Source organism: Chlorocebus sabaeus, chromosome 24 (assembly GCF_047675955.1).
Source record: "Chlorocebus sabaeus isolate Y175 chromosome 24, mChlSab1.0.hap1, whole genome shotgun sequence".
In the NCBI taxonomy this organism is placed as follows: Eukaryota; Metazoa; Chordata; class Mammalia; order Primates; family Cercopithecidae; genus Chlorocebus; species Chlorocebus sabaeus.
In genome coordinates this window covers 5,215,955-5,229,076 of record NC_132927.1, presented here as the reverse complement: position 1 = coordinate 5,229,076, position 13,122 = coordinate 5,215,955, and the positions used below count along the sequence as shown (strand labels likewise).

At 35.2% G+C, this 13,122-nt stretch overlaps 1 long non-coding RNA gene across 1 annotated transcript in view; it reads right to left on the bottom strand.

Annotated features, from left to right (window-relative positions):
* Positions 1-2,792: 2,792 nt before the first annotated feature.
* LOC140710027 (uncharacterized) overlaps positions 2,793-13,122 on the bottom strand; it is a 147,049-nt gene continuing 136,719 nt past the window's right edge. The window contains exon 4 of the long non-coding RNA XR_012090901.1: positions 2,793-3,092. This is a non-coding gene — a long non-coding RNA (uncharacterized lncRNA). The remainder of the gene's footprint in view (positions 3,093-13,122) is intronic.

The following is a 13,122-nucleotide window of genomic DNA, read 5'->3' as shown; positions in this document are numbered from 1 at the left end:
TTTGAGCCTCTACAATATGCTGGTCACCACCCCTGAGACCTATAAATAAAACAAAAATGAAAATTCAGGGACACGAATGGAGCTAGAGACCATTATCTTTAGCAAATGAATGCAAGAACAGAAAATCAAATACTGCATGTTCTCATTTATAAGTGGGAGCCAAATGTTGAGAACACGTGAACACATAATGTGGAATCACACACACGGGGGCCTATTGGAGATTGGAGGGTAAGAGGAGGGAGAGGATCAGGCAAAATAACTGGTGGGTACTAGGAATAATACCTCGGTGATTAAATAATCCGTAAAACAAATCCCCATGACACAAGTTTACCTATATTACAAACCTGCGCATGCACCCCTGACCTTAAAAGTTAAAAAGTAAACTAATAAAATAAAGTACTTAAACATTTGAAATTAAGAAAACTCAGGGAGTTTACTGTTTATTCAGTCAACCTATCTCAGAGGACAGCCATGTAGCTAAGAAGACTGCCTACGACTAGAGTGAGTGTCATTTTGGAGATGCAAAGAGGTCTCTGAAGAGAAAGTAGCATATGGAAAGGATCAGGGCTAAGCAGTGGGTCACTATTTCTTGGTTGTTCAGCCTTGTGTTGATTCAATAATAATAATAATAATAATAACAACACAGTCAGTTGAATCCTTGCAGTGATAATACAGAATATTCATAAATGATAAACATTTTCAGAAAAGACTAGGAAATCACTGTCAATTAAGATTCAAGCTAAAATTTGAAGTTATGAAATTTGCTGGTGCCTTGAAGCTATTTGCTCACAGGACGGTGACTTTCTGGAAGAATTCTTCGAACAGGTTTTTTTCAACCAACAAAACTTCATGATAGGTTAAAATGAATGATCCAGATTTATAGCTTCAGGCAGCATCTTTTGATTACCCTTTTGTGTGTTATACCTGAGAAAAAGGAGGTGTAAACAATGAATTATGTAAGATTCAAATATTTTGAAATCTCTCTCTCTCTCTCTCTGTCACATACACACACACACACATATGAAACAAACATAAAACAGAAAAATAAATAGAAAGTGACCCAGAATTCTTGCTCTCTAATTGAAATGTATAGACTTTGGAGGTTAAGTAATCAGGATAGAAATCCTGACCTTCCCATTTATTATTGTGTGATAATTTTTCTGATCCTCAGTTTCCTTGTTTGTCAAAATGGGACTAATGATATTTTTGGCATTGTTTGCAAGAATTAGAAGCAAAGTATGTCAAGAGCTATACACAATTCAAGTGTTACTTGACCAGAGGTTTTATCTTAAAAAAAAAGATATCCATCCAGCTAATAACAATATTTTTTTCAGAGTCAGTCAAGAGTGTCTAGAAATTTAAAAAGTGAAAATTCCATTTACTTGATTTCAAATCTTACTCCTCTATTGTTTTAAATTCATACTAATCTGCTATATTAATCACTTGGGCTTTTGAACACTTTTGTAGAAAAGACTTACAGAAGATTTGCACTTCATCCTTAGATGCTTTGTTAATTTTAATTCATTTCAGAAAATGTCTAAAGTCTTTAATGAAGTGCTATCTTCATTTATTAGTTGTACTATAATTCGGTGAACTTCAGTAGCTTAAAGTAAAAGGATGACATAATCAATTATAATTGTTTTAGAAATGTTTTTGTCTTAATTTTTTTTAAAAGCTCTAAGGTAATAATAGCACTTTTCATCAGCAAAGTACTTTATAAAGGTGAACATGAAAAAGTGTTCTCTGGTGGTTTAATAAGACATTGAGAGTTCAGAAAATCGAGGGTGTTTCTGTCTCCTCTATTGACTTCAATGATTTTTAGATAAGTTACCTCATAGGTGGTGCTCTTCATATATAATATTTCTTGCTTTAAAATAGGTCATAGAAGTATTCTCTGGCTACTTCTCTTGTATGGGATAATTAGATAATTCCCCCACCATCTATGTCACCCTATTTCTTACTTGACTTTTCTGGCTTTATTTCCTAGCTTGTATATCTTTTAGTATTTTATATATTGGGAGATAATGATCAATATTAATCTAAAATAAAGGCTTCAATTTGGAGACAGAAGACGATCAATTTAAATTTTGATTATCTCTTAAATTAGTTGCATGGCCTTGGGCAAATAACTTTACTATTCTGAATTGTTTTCTTACACATAGAGTTAGTGATAATTGTTTCTTACAGCTGCTCTAAGGAGTAAATTAAATATATTTGATATGTATTATTATCGCCTAACTAGGCCTCTGATTGGCTTCCTCATATGGTGTAGTACTTGAAATCATAAAAAGGTTTCTCATCTTGCTTTTATAAAAAAAAATACAAAATATTTACGGTGAACCACTGTCACTGAAATTTCTACCTACTTTTTCTGCTTTCCCCAGGACACACACACACACACACACACACACACACACACACACGGCTTATTATGTCTATTATCTCATTTCCTGCTAGTTCTCTTTCTTACTAATTCCTTTTAAGCCATGCTACCATCTTGCCTTCTCTAAACATGTAGAATTACTCCTACCTCAGTGCCTTTGCACCTATTCTTCCTTTCTCTGGAAACTTCCTCCCATGGATAGCTTACTCTGTCAGTTCCTCCGAAGTTTTGCTTAAATGTTAAAATCTGATTGAGACCTTCTCTGATGGTGCTGCATAAATTACCATCTGTTTCTCACTTCATTCTTCCCTCACTAGCTAACTCCTTTCCCTGCTTAAGTTTTCTCTATGTGTATTAATTATCTATTGTTTTATATTATATCAAATTATTTCCAAACTTCAAAAAATTATTTTTTTACATTTTCTGTGGGGCAGGCAGGATTCCTGGCATAGCTTTGCTACATACCTATGACTCAAAGTCCCTCATGAGATTGTTTTCAAGTTCATGGCTGGGACTGTTGTCTCATCTGAAGGTTTGTCTGGGAAAGAGTATACTTCTAAGTTTGTTCCTGTGATTGTTGGCAGGATTCAGTTATTGTGGGTTGCTGGACTGACAGCCTCAGTTACTTGAAGTCTGTTGCCTGGAGGCCACCCTCAGTTCCTTGCCACATATGGCTCTCCATAAACTCAAAACACAGCTGTTGGCTTTCCTTAGAGGAAAGTGAGACAAAGTGAGAATTTCCAAAACAGAAAGTTGCATTATGTTTGTAACCTATTCTCTGAACTGACGCTTATACTATATTCTATTTATTAGAAATAAGTCACTAGGTTTAGCCTACACGCAAGGGAAAGACGTTATACAAGGCGGTGAATACTAGGGAGTGAAGATCATTATGGGCCATTTTAGAAGCTAACTACAACACTGTGCTTGTACAGAATTTTGCCTGTTTTGTTCATTGTTACATCCCAAGAGTTTAGAACAATGCCTGACACATAGTGTATTTTCTATACATATTTGTTGAATGTATGAATCTACTACAGAATCTGCACATATTTGGTATATAATAAATGATTGTTATATTATACATTCTTAAGAATTTTCCTAATCATTCCTATTATTCCTTAAATTATTTATATGGGATTTGATTTTCTATGACGCTACTAAATTAAGAAAGAGCACCATAGGGTGTTTCCTATAAAATTTTAATGCTTTAGAGTAAATATATTTCCTTTGGCTGTCAAATCTACGAATTATAGGAAGATCAGGATGGCTACATCAAAGACTATAAGAGACTAGTAGCAAAGAAAATTAAAGGTTGATAATACTCATAGGATTAGACTGTGTCACTTAAGGCTTTGATGGAAAAATGAGGTTTATGGGGGGAAATCTGAAGATTTCTGATTCATAACAGCTGTATAATTTTATGTTTCCATTTTTATTTTCTTTTCTGAAGAAATCTGGATTGCTGTTAAAGAATCAGTATTCATTTCTAAAAGCCCTTCTCCTTCATTAAATAAAGATCTTACCCTCACTTAGACATAGTTTATCAGGGATTTTATAATTTTCAATGTCATTGAATTAGGGAAATCCAAGAATTAGAAATCAGCAGTACAAGAACATCCAAAGCATAAAGAACATCTTGTTCCCATTTGAAGCTAGGTGAGATTCGACAGAAAAAAAAGTATAGAGTTTGATGAGCTCAACAACATCTGTTTGTCTTGTTTTTAACTGTTCTCGTGAGTTAATGAATAAATAACAAGTGCTGAAGGGGAGGAATGCCAATAAAAGTTGGCCAGGAATGGGCTGCTGTCCTTAATGGTAACCGTGCAATGCCAGAAGACCTAGGTGTTCATCAAGCTGGTGGAAGATACTAAGTACCTATCCTGTGTGTGATCCAGGACAGCAGCCCCTGAAGGGGAGCTGAGAATCACATCTAATGTGGTACCTGTGTGATGTGTCTCTGATGAAACAGGAAAACAATCACTCTTTGCATTTTCACTTTGGTTCATCTTTGCTCTTTATGCTGTTACTTTGGTTAATAATCAGTAACTTCTTAAGTTATTCCTGAAAATAATCGGTAACTTCTTACTTATGTTATTCCTGAAAATGTCAGTTAATAATCGGTAATTTTTTACTTATGTTATTCCTGAAAATGAGATAGTTGTATGTTCAGGAGCTGACACATCTACCTTTGAGTTACACTGGAACTGAGGCTGCTTAAAGACTTTGTTATCAAATTGAGGAGATGAAGATCTTTTTCACCTCTTGTGGCCATTGACCCCAAGAAATGGACATTAAAGTTTGTGCCCAAAACAGAAGGGTGCAATAATTGCGTGTCTCAGTTGTACATTTCCTTCTTTGGGACCACCGAGTAAGGGAAATCAACTACACAAACACCTACACTCCGATGCTAATTTGAAGAAGGATGGAGACTCACACTCTGTATATTGGAGGTGGAGGGAGTTGGTGAGGCTGAAGCCCCCTTCCTTCCTCCATGAACCTTATACCACAAGGGAGGAAAGGAGTGGTTATCTAATAGCCTTCCTTTGAGAAAACAAAAGCCTTCAGGGTATTAAGTGGCTTTTCTTAGAACTATACAGCTTATTAACACCAGAATTGTAATTTTAAGCAAGCAATCAGGAAGTGCTGGAGAAAAAAAATGTTTAAATGATTACACCAAGAATAAAAATAAACTACTCTTTATCAGCCATGAGATTAGAAAGATGACATTTTTTCTTTGATATTATCTGGAAGTTAAACTGATGAGTGTCTGAGAGAATACACTTAGTTTCTCAGCAAACAATTGAAATATTAGATCATTTTAATTATATTAAAATTACTCCTGTGTAAGCTGCAATCGCATTTGTGCAGCAGCAATGGAATATGAGAAAGTGTAAGTGCAGGGGAGTTGAAGGCTTTAATTAGAATTGAAAAACAAGAACACTGATGTACTATTCCTTTTAGAATAGATCTAGCTTCATTTAATTTAGAATTCGAAGATTTGCAAAAGAATGGGACAAATATGGTTAGGCGAGAGGTAGCAAAAACGTGTAAAAACAGTCAGCAAAAATATGCTAAATAAAAGCTGTTATTTACATTAGCACTTAACAGAGTAAACAAGAAAAAAGATTGTTGTACTAATAAAGACAAAGGTAACAATGCAGTTGTAACAATTCAGGTTTTAAAAACTGTATTTCAATCATTTGGAAGGCATTAATAAAAACCGCTGTTAAACCAAATATAAACAACTGTGAAAGAAAAGATGTAGTGTCTTGTGGATAGAGCACTGAACTAGAAATATCTTTCCTTGAAAATTCTTTGCAGCTGGGCCTCTGACTCCTCATGAGGCATAGGGAAAGGCACTTTATTCCTCAACGCCACTGCTTTCTCATCTGCAAATCAGAACCCATGAAAAATCTCAACCCTATATAACTCCTGGACATACCATGTGATGTATTGGTTCGATTTCAGATATGCAGAAACTTGCAAAAGCATATCTAACATTTCTTCTTTATAAATTTATTTGGCCTTGCTCCTTTTTCTCTATAAGACCAGGGAAGCTTCAGCATATTAAGCAAATCAAAGTAAAGTTACTCTTTTGGAACTGAGGAATGCACGGAACACCACCCTCCCACCTACTCAGCTACCCTCATTTGCTCCCCTCTGGCTGCTTCTAAAAGGGGCTTCAAAAAATCCCACAACTCTGTTGATTACAGTTCTAAAATTCTCATCTTCATGAAGCTCGCAGCTGAATATTTTGGATGATTCAAATAAATATTTTTCTCCACTTTTCATTCAGCTTTTTTCATGTATAGAGTTTTAATAGAATGATAATTTTAAACCACATTAAACCATAAAAGGTATTATTAAGATCCAAGCTTTAGAAATCATTTTTTCTTCTCAATCAAAAAGTCAGTAAAAAACAAAATTACTGAATCCTGAAGTTATGTTTTGATTTGTTGGATAAGACCAAAAATAAACATCTCCTGCAAGAATTCCTACTTTTAAAGAACTCAATTCAAAGGAATTCCAAGTGTCAGTAAAAAGCTCTCCACACTAATAATTAAAAGATTTGATATCCGGAGTTCTAGCCCTGGTTTCTTCTTTAATTGACCACATGGTTTTGAAAACATCCCAAAATACATTTCCTCCACATTCCATATTTACATAATATGTAAAACGGGAATCACACATAAGAGATAAGCTTTATAGAGTTAATGTTTATAGTGAACAGTGGGGTCAGGGCTCATAGCCTCTGGTTATTTTAGTAAAGGCATAGCTTTTTTTTTGGCTACATATTTTATGTATGAGAGAAATAAGAGAATATATATATATACACACACACACATATACACACACATATATATGTATAAAATTGTCTGCCAATAGATTTCTAATATGAAGGCTTCCTGCGTCTCTCTGAACTAAAACTGATTCTTGCGTTTGTAATTTCAAATCACAGTATCTGAGAAGAAACATGACCATTGACTATCAAATGAGTCAGAAAACAAAAATAGTTATACCTTAGGACATTGATATACTATGAATATAGACCCAGAACCCATATACACTGGAAGGAAAGACATATTCAATTATAAGATTTTACTCTGTTTTCAAAATTTTAATATGCTATTCTTTAATGGCTCCTTTATACCTTCTACTGCCCCTCCGCTCACTCACACCTGCTCAACGTCACTCCTCCTCCTCTCTGTTCCTCCCTCCTCCTCATTTTCTTCAGTTCTACCATTGAACTTTCCAGCTCATGTATCAAACTTCTAACTGGTTTCTGGATTTTCTAGAAACCTACAGTGACTTTTTCTTAACTTTGCCCACATAGTTGCAGGATAAGTTACGGACATATAATTATACTAAAATGTGGATAATGTTTAAGTCAGTTAAAAGAATTAATGCATATTCCATTAGATAAGAAGCTATTAGATGAATAGCAGCAAAGTGGGTGTTGGCATTCTTACACTTCTCTACTTAAATCTCAGAAAATTGAAATCATCAAAAGATAGAGCAGTTTGGCTGTCAATACTACATTATTACTCATGTCCTGACCAACTCTTCTTTGTGCGATGTTCATTTTATTATAATGACAACTAAAGAAAGGTATTGCATTAGCAATTTCTTGATCAGATCCTGTTAAGGGTATTTTGAAGTAAATCCCTTCAAATTGTTTGAATGTAAAAAGGAGTCATTTTGATTATGTAGATGACATCTTCGTCATTTGAAAAGTATCAAAACAAAAATTTCTAGACTTTAAACTAAAATACACCCTTTTCTTCAGTTCCAATAAAGATTTAATTTTTGATGTACACAAAATTTTCACCATGTTTTATATAAAAACACATCACAGTCTGATATATTGGCTATTTTACTTGTAAATAATTCATTTATGGATAAAAGCTCTTAGGTTTGAATTTTAAAGTACTTTAACAGTAGAGTGATTGTATGTATACAGGCACACCTAGTTTTATTGTGCTTCACTTTACTGCACTTCACAGATATCACACTTTTTAAAAATGAAGGTTTGTGGTAACCTTGTGTGGACAAGTCTATTGGGACTATTTTTCAAATGTCATGTACTCACTTCATGTCTCTATGTCACATTTCGGTAGGTGTAGAAATATTTCAAATGTTTCATTATTATTACATCTGTTATAAAGATCTGTACTCAATGATCTTTAATGTTCCTATCATAATGTTACCCGCAGCCATACTCATGTAAGTTGACAAACTTAATCAATAAATATTGTGTGTCTGACTGTTCCACTCACCGCCCATTCCCCAATCTCTCTCCCTGTGCTCAGACCTATCTACTCCCTGAAAAACAACAATGTTGAAATTGGGGCAGTTAGTAACCCTACAACGGCCTCTAAGTGTTCAAGGGAAAGGAAGAATCTCACATCTTTCACTTTAAATAAAAAACTAGAAACTATTAAGCTTACAGAGGCAGGCATGTCAAAATCCAAAACAGGCCAAAAGCTCGACTTCTTGTGCCAAACAGTTAGCCAAGCAGTGAATGCAAAGGAAAAGTTCTTGAAGGAAATAAAAAGCACTAGTGCAGTGAACATACCAATGATAAGAAAGCAAAACAGCCTTATTGCTGATATGGAGAAAGTTGTAGTGCTCTGTATAGAAAATCAGACAAGTCACAACATTCCTTAATCCAAAGCCTACTCTAGAGCAAGGCCCTACCTTTCTTCAATTCTATGAAGGCTAAGGGAGGTGAGAAATCTGCAGAAGAAAAGTTGGAAACTAGCAGAGGTTGGTTCACTAGGTTAAGGAAAGAAACTGTCTCCATAACGTAAAAGTGCAAGGTGAAGCAGCAAGTGCTGATGTGAAAGTTGCTGCAAGTTCCTCAGAATATCTAATTAAGATCATTGATGGAGATGGCTACTTTAAACAACGGATTTTCAATGCAGATGAAACAGTCCTATATTGGAAGAAAATGTCATCTGGGATGTTCTTAGCTAGAGAAGCCAATGTCTGGCTCCAAAGCTTCAAAGGATAGATTGACCCTTTTTTTAAAGGCTAATACAGCTGGTGACTTTAAGTTGAAGCCAATGTTTATTTATCATTTCAAAAATTCTAGAACCATTAGGAATTATGCTAAATCTACTCTGCTTGTGCTTTATAAATGGACCAACAAGGCCTTGTTGACAGTACATGTGTTTACAGCAGGGTTTACTGAATATCTCAACCCTGCTGAGAACTACTGCTCAGGAAAAAAAAAATGCCTTTTAAAATATTACTGCTAATTGACAATGAACCTAGTTACCTAAGAACCATGACTGAAATGTACAAAGAGATTAATATTGTTTTAGTACCTGTTAACACAACAATAATTACGCAGTCCATGGATTAAAGAGTAATTTTGACTTCCATGTCTGATTATTTAAGAAAGACAAGGTTATAGCTGCCACACATGGTGTTACCTCTGATGGATCTGGACAAAGTTAATTGAAAACCTTCTGAAAAGGACTCACTATTCTAGATGCCAATCAGAACATTCATGACTCATGGGAGGAGAGGTCAAAAGAAGTAAACTGGAAATCTTCTGGAAAGGATTTGCTGTTTTAGATGCCAATCAGAACATCTGTGACTCATGGGAGGAGGTCAAAATATCAACATTAATAGGAATTTGGAAGAAGTTGATTCCAACTTTCACGGACGACTTGGAGGTATTCAACACTTCTGTGGAGGAAGTAACTGCAGATATGGCAGAAATACAAGAGAACTAGAATTAGAAGTGGAGCCTAAAGATGTGATTGAATTGTTGCAACCTCATGATCAAACTTGTAGAGATGAGGAGTTGCTTATAGATGAGGAAAATGGTTCATTAAGATGGACTGTACTAGTGAAGATGCTGTGAACACTATTGAAGTAACTACAAAGTATTTTGAATCTTATATAAACTGAGTTGGTGCAGACTCAGACCTTAAGAGGATTGACTTCAATATTAAAAGAAGTACTACTGTAGGTAAAATGCTACCAAACAGCATTGCATGCTCTACAGAGAAGTCTTTTGTGAAAGAAAGAGTCAATCAATGTGGCCAACTTCATTGTTTCTTGTTTCAAGAAATTGTCAACCTTCAGTAACCATCATTCTGGCAAATCAGCAGTCATCAACAGAAAGGCAAATCCCTCTACTAGAAAAAAAAGTTTATGACTAGTTAAAGGCTCAGATGATCATTGCCATTTTTTATTTATCAAGAAAGTATTTTTAAATGAAGGTATATACTTTTTTTAGACAAAATTCTATTCCTCACTTATACTAAAATATAACATAAATACAACTTCTATATGCACTGGGAGACCAAAAAATTTGTGTGATTCACTTTACTCTAATATTTGCTATATTGCAAAGATCTGGAAACGAACACATAAAACCTCCATTGTACGTCTGTATATATGAAATTTTAAAGGACAAATTATAGAGCTTATTGTTTTCAACAATGAATAACATGCTTGGATTAATGATGACTATAATTTGCACTGTATTAGACTTTAACCAATTTTTTTCAAATCTCGAGTCTTTCCATTAGTTTCTTAATTTCAATTTTTTATTTTCATTTTTTAAATTATATCTTAAGTTCTGGAATACATGTGCAGAACCCGCAGATTTGTTACATAGGAATACACGTGCCATGGTGGTTTGCTGCATCCATCAACCCATCATCTACATTAAGTATTTCTCCTAATGTAATCCCTCCCCCAGTACCCCACCCCCAGACAGGGCCCGGTGTGTGATGTTTCCCCTCTGTGTCCATATGGTCTCCTTGTCCATCTCCCACTATGAGTGAGAACACGCAGTGTTTGGTTTTCTGTTCCTGTGTTAGATTGCTGAGAATGATGGTTTCCTGTTTCATCCATGTCCCTATAAAGCACATGAACTCATCCTTTTTGATGGCTGCATAGTATTCCATGGTGTATATGTGTCCCATTTTCTTTATCCAGTCTATCATTGATGGGCATTTTGGTTGGTTCCAAGTCTTTGCTATTGTGAATAGTGCTGCAATAAACATACATGTGCATGGATCTTATAGCAGAATGATTTATAATCCTTTGGATATATACCCCGTAATGGGATTGCTGTGTCAAATGGTATTTCTGGTTTTAGATCCTTGAGGAATCGCCACACTGTCTTCCACAATGATTGAACTAATTTACACTACCACCAACAGTGTAAAAGCGTTCCTATTATCTCTGCATCCTCTCCAGCATCTGTTGTTTCCGGACATTTTAATGTTCACCATTCTAAATGGCATAAGGTGGTATCTCATTGTGGTTTTGATTTGCATTTCTCTAATGACCAGTGATGAGCATTTTTGTCGTATGTTTGTTGGCTGCATAAATGTCTTCTTTTAAGAAGTGTCTGTTCATATCCTTTGTCCACTTTTTGATGGAGTTGTTTTTTTCTTGTAAATTTGTTTGTGTTCCTTGTAGATTCTGGATATTAGTCCTTTGTCACATGAATAGATTACAAAAATTTTCTCCCATTCTGTAGGTTTCCTGTTCACTCTGATGATAGTTTCTTTTGTTGTGCAGGAGCTATTAATTTAATTAGATCACACGTGTCAATTTTGGCTTTTGTTGCCATTGCTTTTGATGTTTCATTTGTGAAGTATTTGCCCATGCCTATGTCCTGAATTGTATTACCTGGGTTTTCTTCTAGGGTTTTTATGGTTTCAGGTCTTACATTTAAGTCGTTAATCCATCTTGACTTAATTTTTTATATAAGTCGTAAGGAAGGGATCCAGTTTCAATTTTCTGCATATGGCTAGCCAGTTTTCCCAACAACATTTATTAAGTAGGGAATCCTTTCCCCATTGCTTGTTTTTCTTGGGTTTGTCAAAGATCAGATAGTTGTAGATATGTGGCATTATTTCTGAGGCCTCTGTTCTCTTTCATTGGTCTATATATCTGTTTTGGTACCAGTACCATGCTGTTTTGGTTACTGTATCCTTGTAGTATAGTTTTAAGTCAGGTAGCATGATGCCTCCAGCTTTGTTCTTTTTGCTTAGGATTGTCTTGGCTATACAAACTCTTTTTTGGCTCCATATGAAATTTAAAGTAGTTTTTTACTAATTCTGTGAAGAAAGTCAGTGGTAGCTTGATGGGGATAGCATTGAATCTTTAAATAACTTTGGGCAGTATGGCCATTTTTATGATATTGATTCCTCCTCTCCATGAGCATGGAATGTTTTTCCATTTGTTTGTGTCATCTTTTACTTCACTGAGCAGTGGTTTGTAGTGGTCCTTGAAGTGGTCTTTCACATCCCTTGTAAGTTGTATTCCTAGGTATTTTATAATCTTTGTAGCAATTGTGAATAGGAGTTCACTCATGATATGGCTCTCTGAGTGTCTATTATTGGTGTATAGGAATGCTTGTGATTTTTGCAGATTGATTTTATATCCTGAGACTTTGCTGAAGTTGCTTATCAGCTTAAGGAGATTTTGCACTGAGACAACAAGGGTTTCTAAGTATACAATCATGTCATCTGCAAACAGGGACAATTTGACTTCCTCTCTTCCTATTTGAAAACACTTTATTTCTTTCTCTTGTCTGATTGCCTGGCCAGATCTTCCAATACTATGTTGAATAGGAGTGGTGAGAGAGGGCATTCTTGTCTTGTGCTGGTTTTCAAAGAAAAAGCGTCCAGCTGTTGCCCATTTGTTATGATATTGGCTGTGGGTTTGTCATAAATAGCTCTTATTATTTTAAGATATGTTCCATCAATACCTAGTTTATCGAGAGTTTTTATCATGAAGGGGTGTTGAATTTTATTGAAGGCCTTTTATGCATCTACTGAGATAATCATGTGGTTTTTGCCATTGGTTCTCTTTATGTGATGGATTATGTTTACTGATTTGCATATGTTGAACCAGCCTTGCATCCCAGGGATGAAGCCAACTTGATTGTGTTGGATAAGCTTTTTGATGTGCTGCTAGATTTGGTTTTCCATTATTTTATTGAGGATGATCACATCGATGTATGTTCCCCTGGGATATTGGTCTAAAATTTTCTTTTTTCATTGTGTCTCTGCCAGTTTTTGTATCCGGATGATGCTGGCCTCATAAAATGAGTTAGGGAGGATTCCCTCTTTTCCCATTGTTTGGAATAGTTTCAGAAGGAATGGTACCAGCTCCTCTTTGTACCTCTGGTAGAATTTGGCTGTGAATCCATCTGGTCCTGGGCTTTTTTTGGTTGGTGGGCTCTTAATTACTGCCTC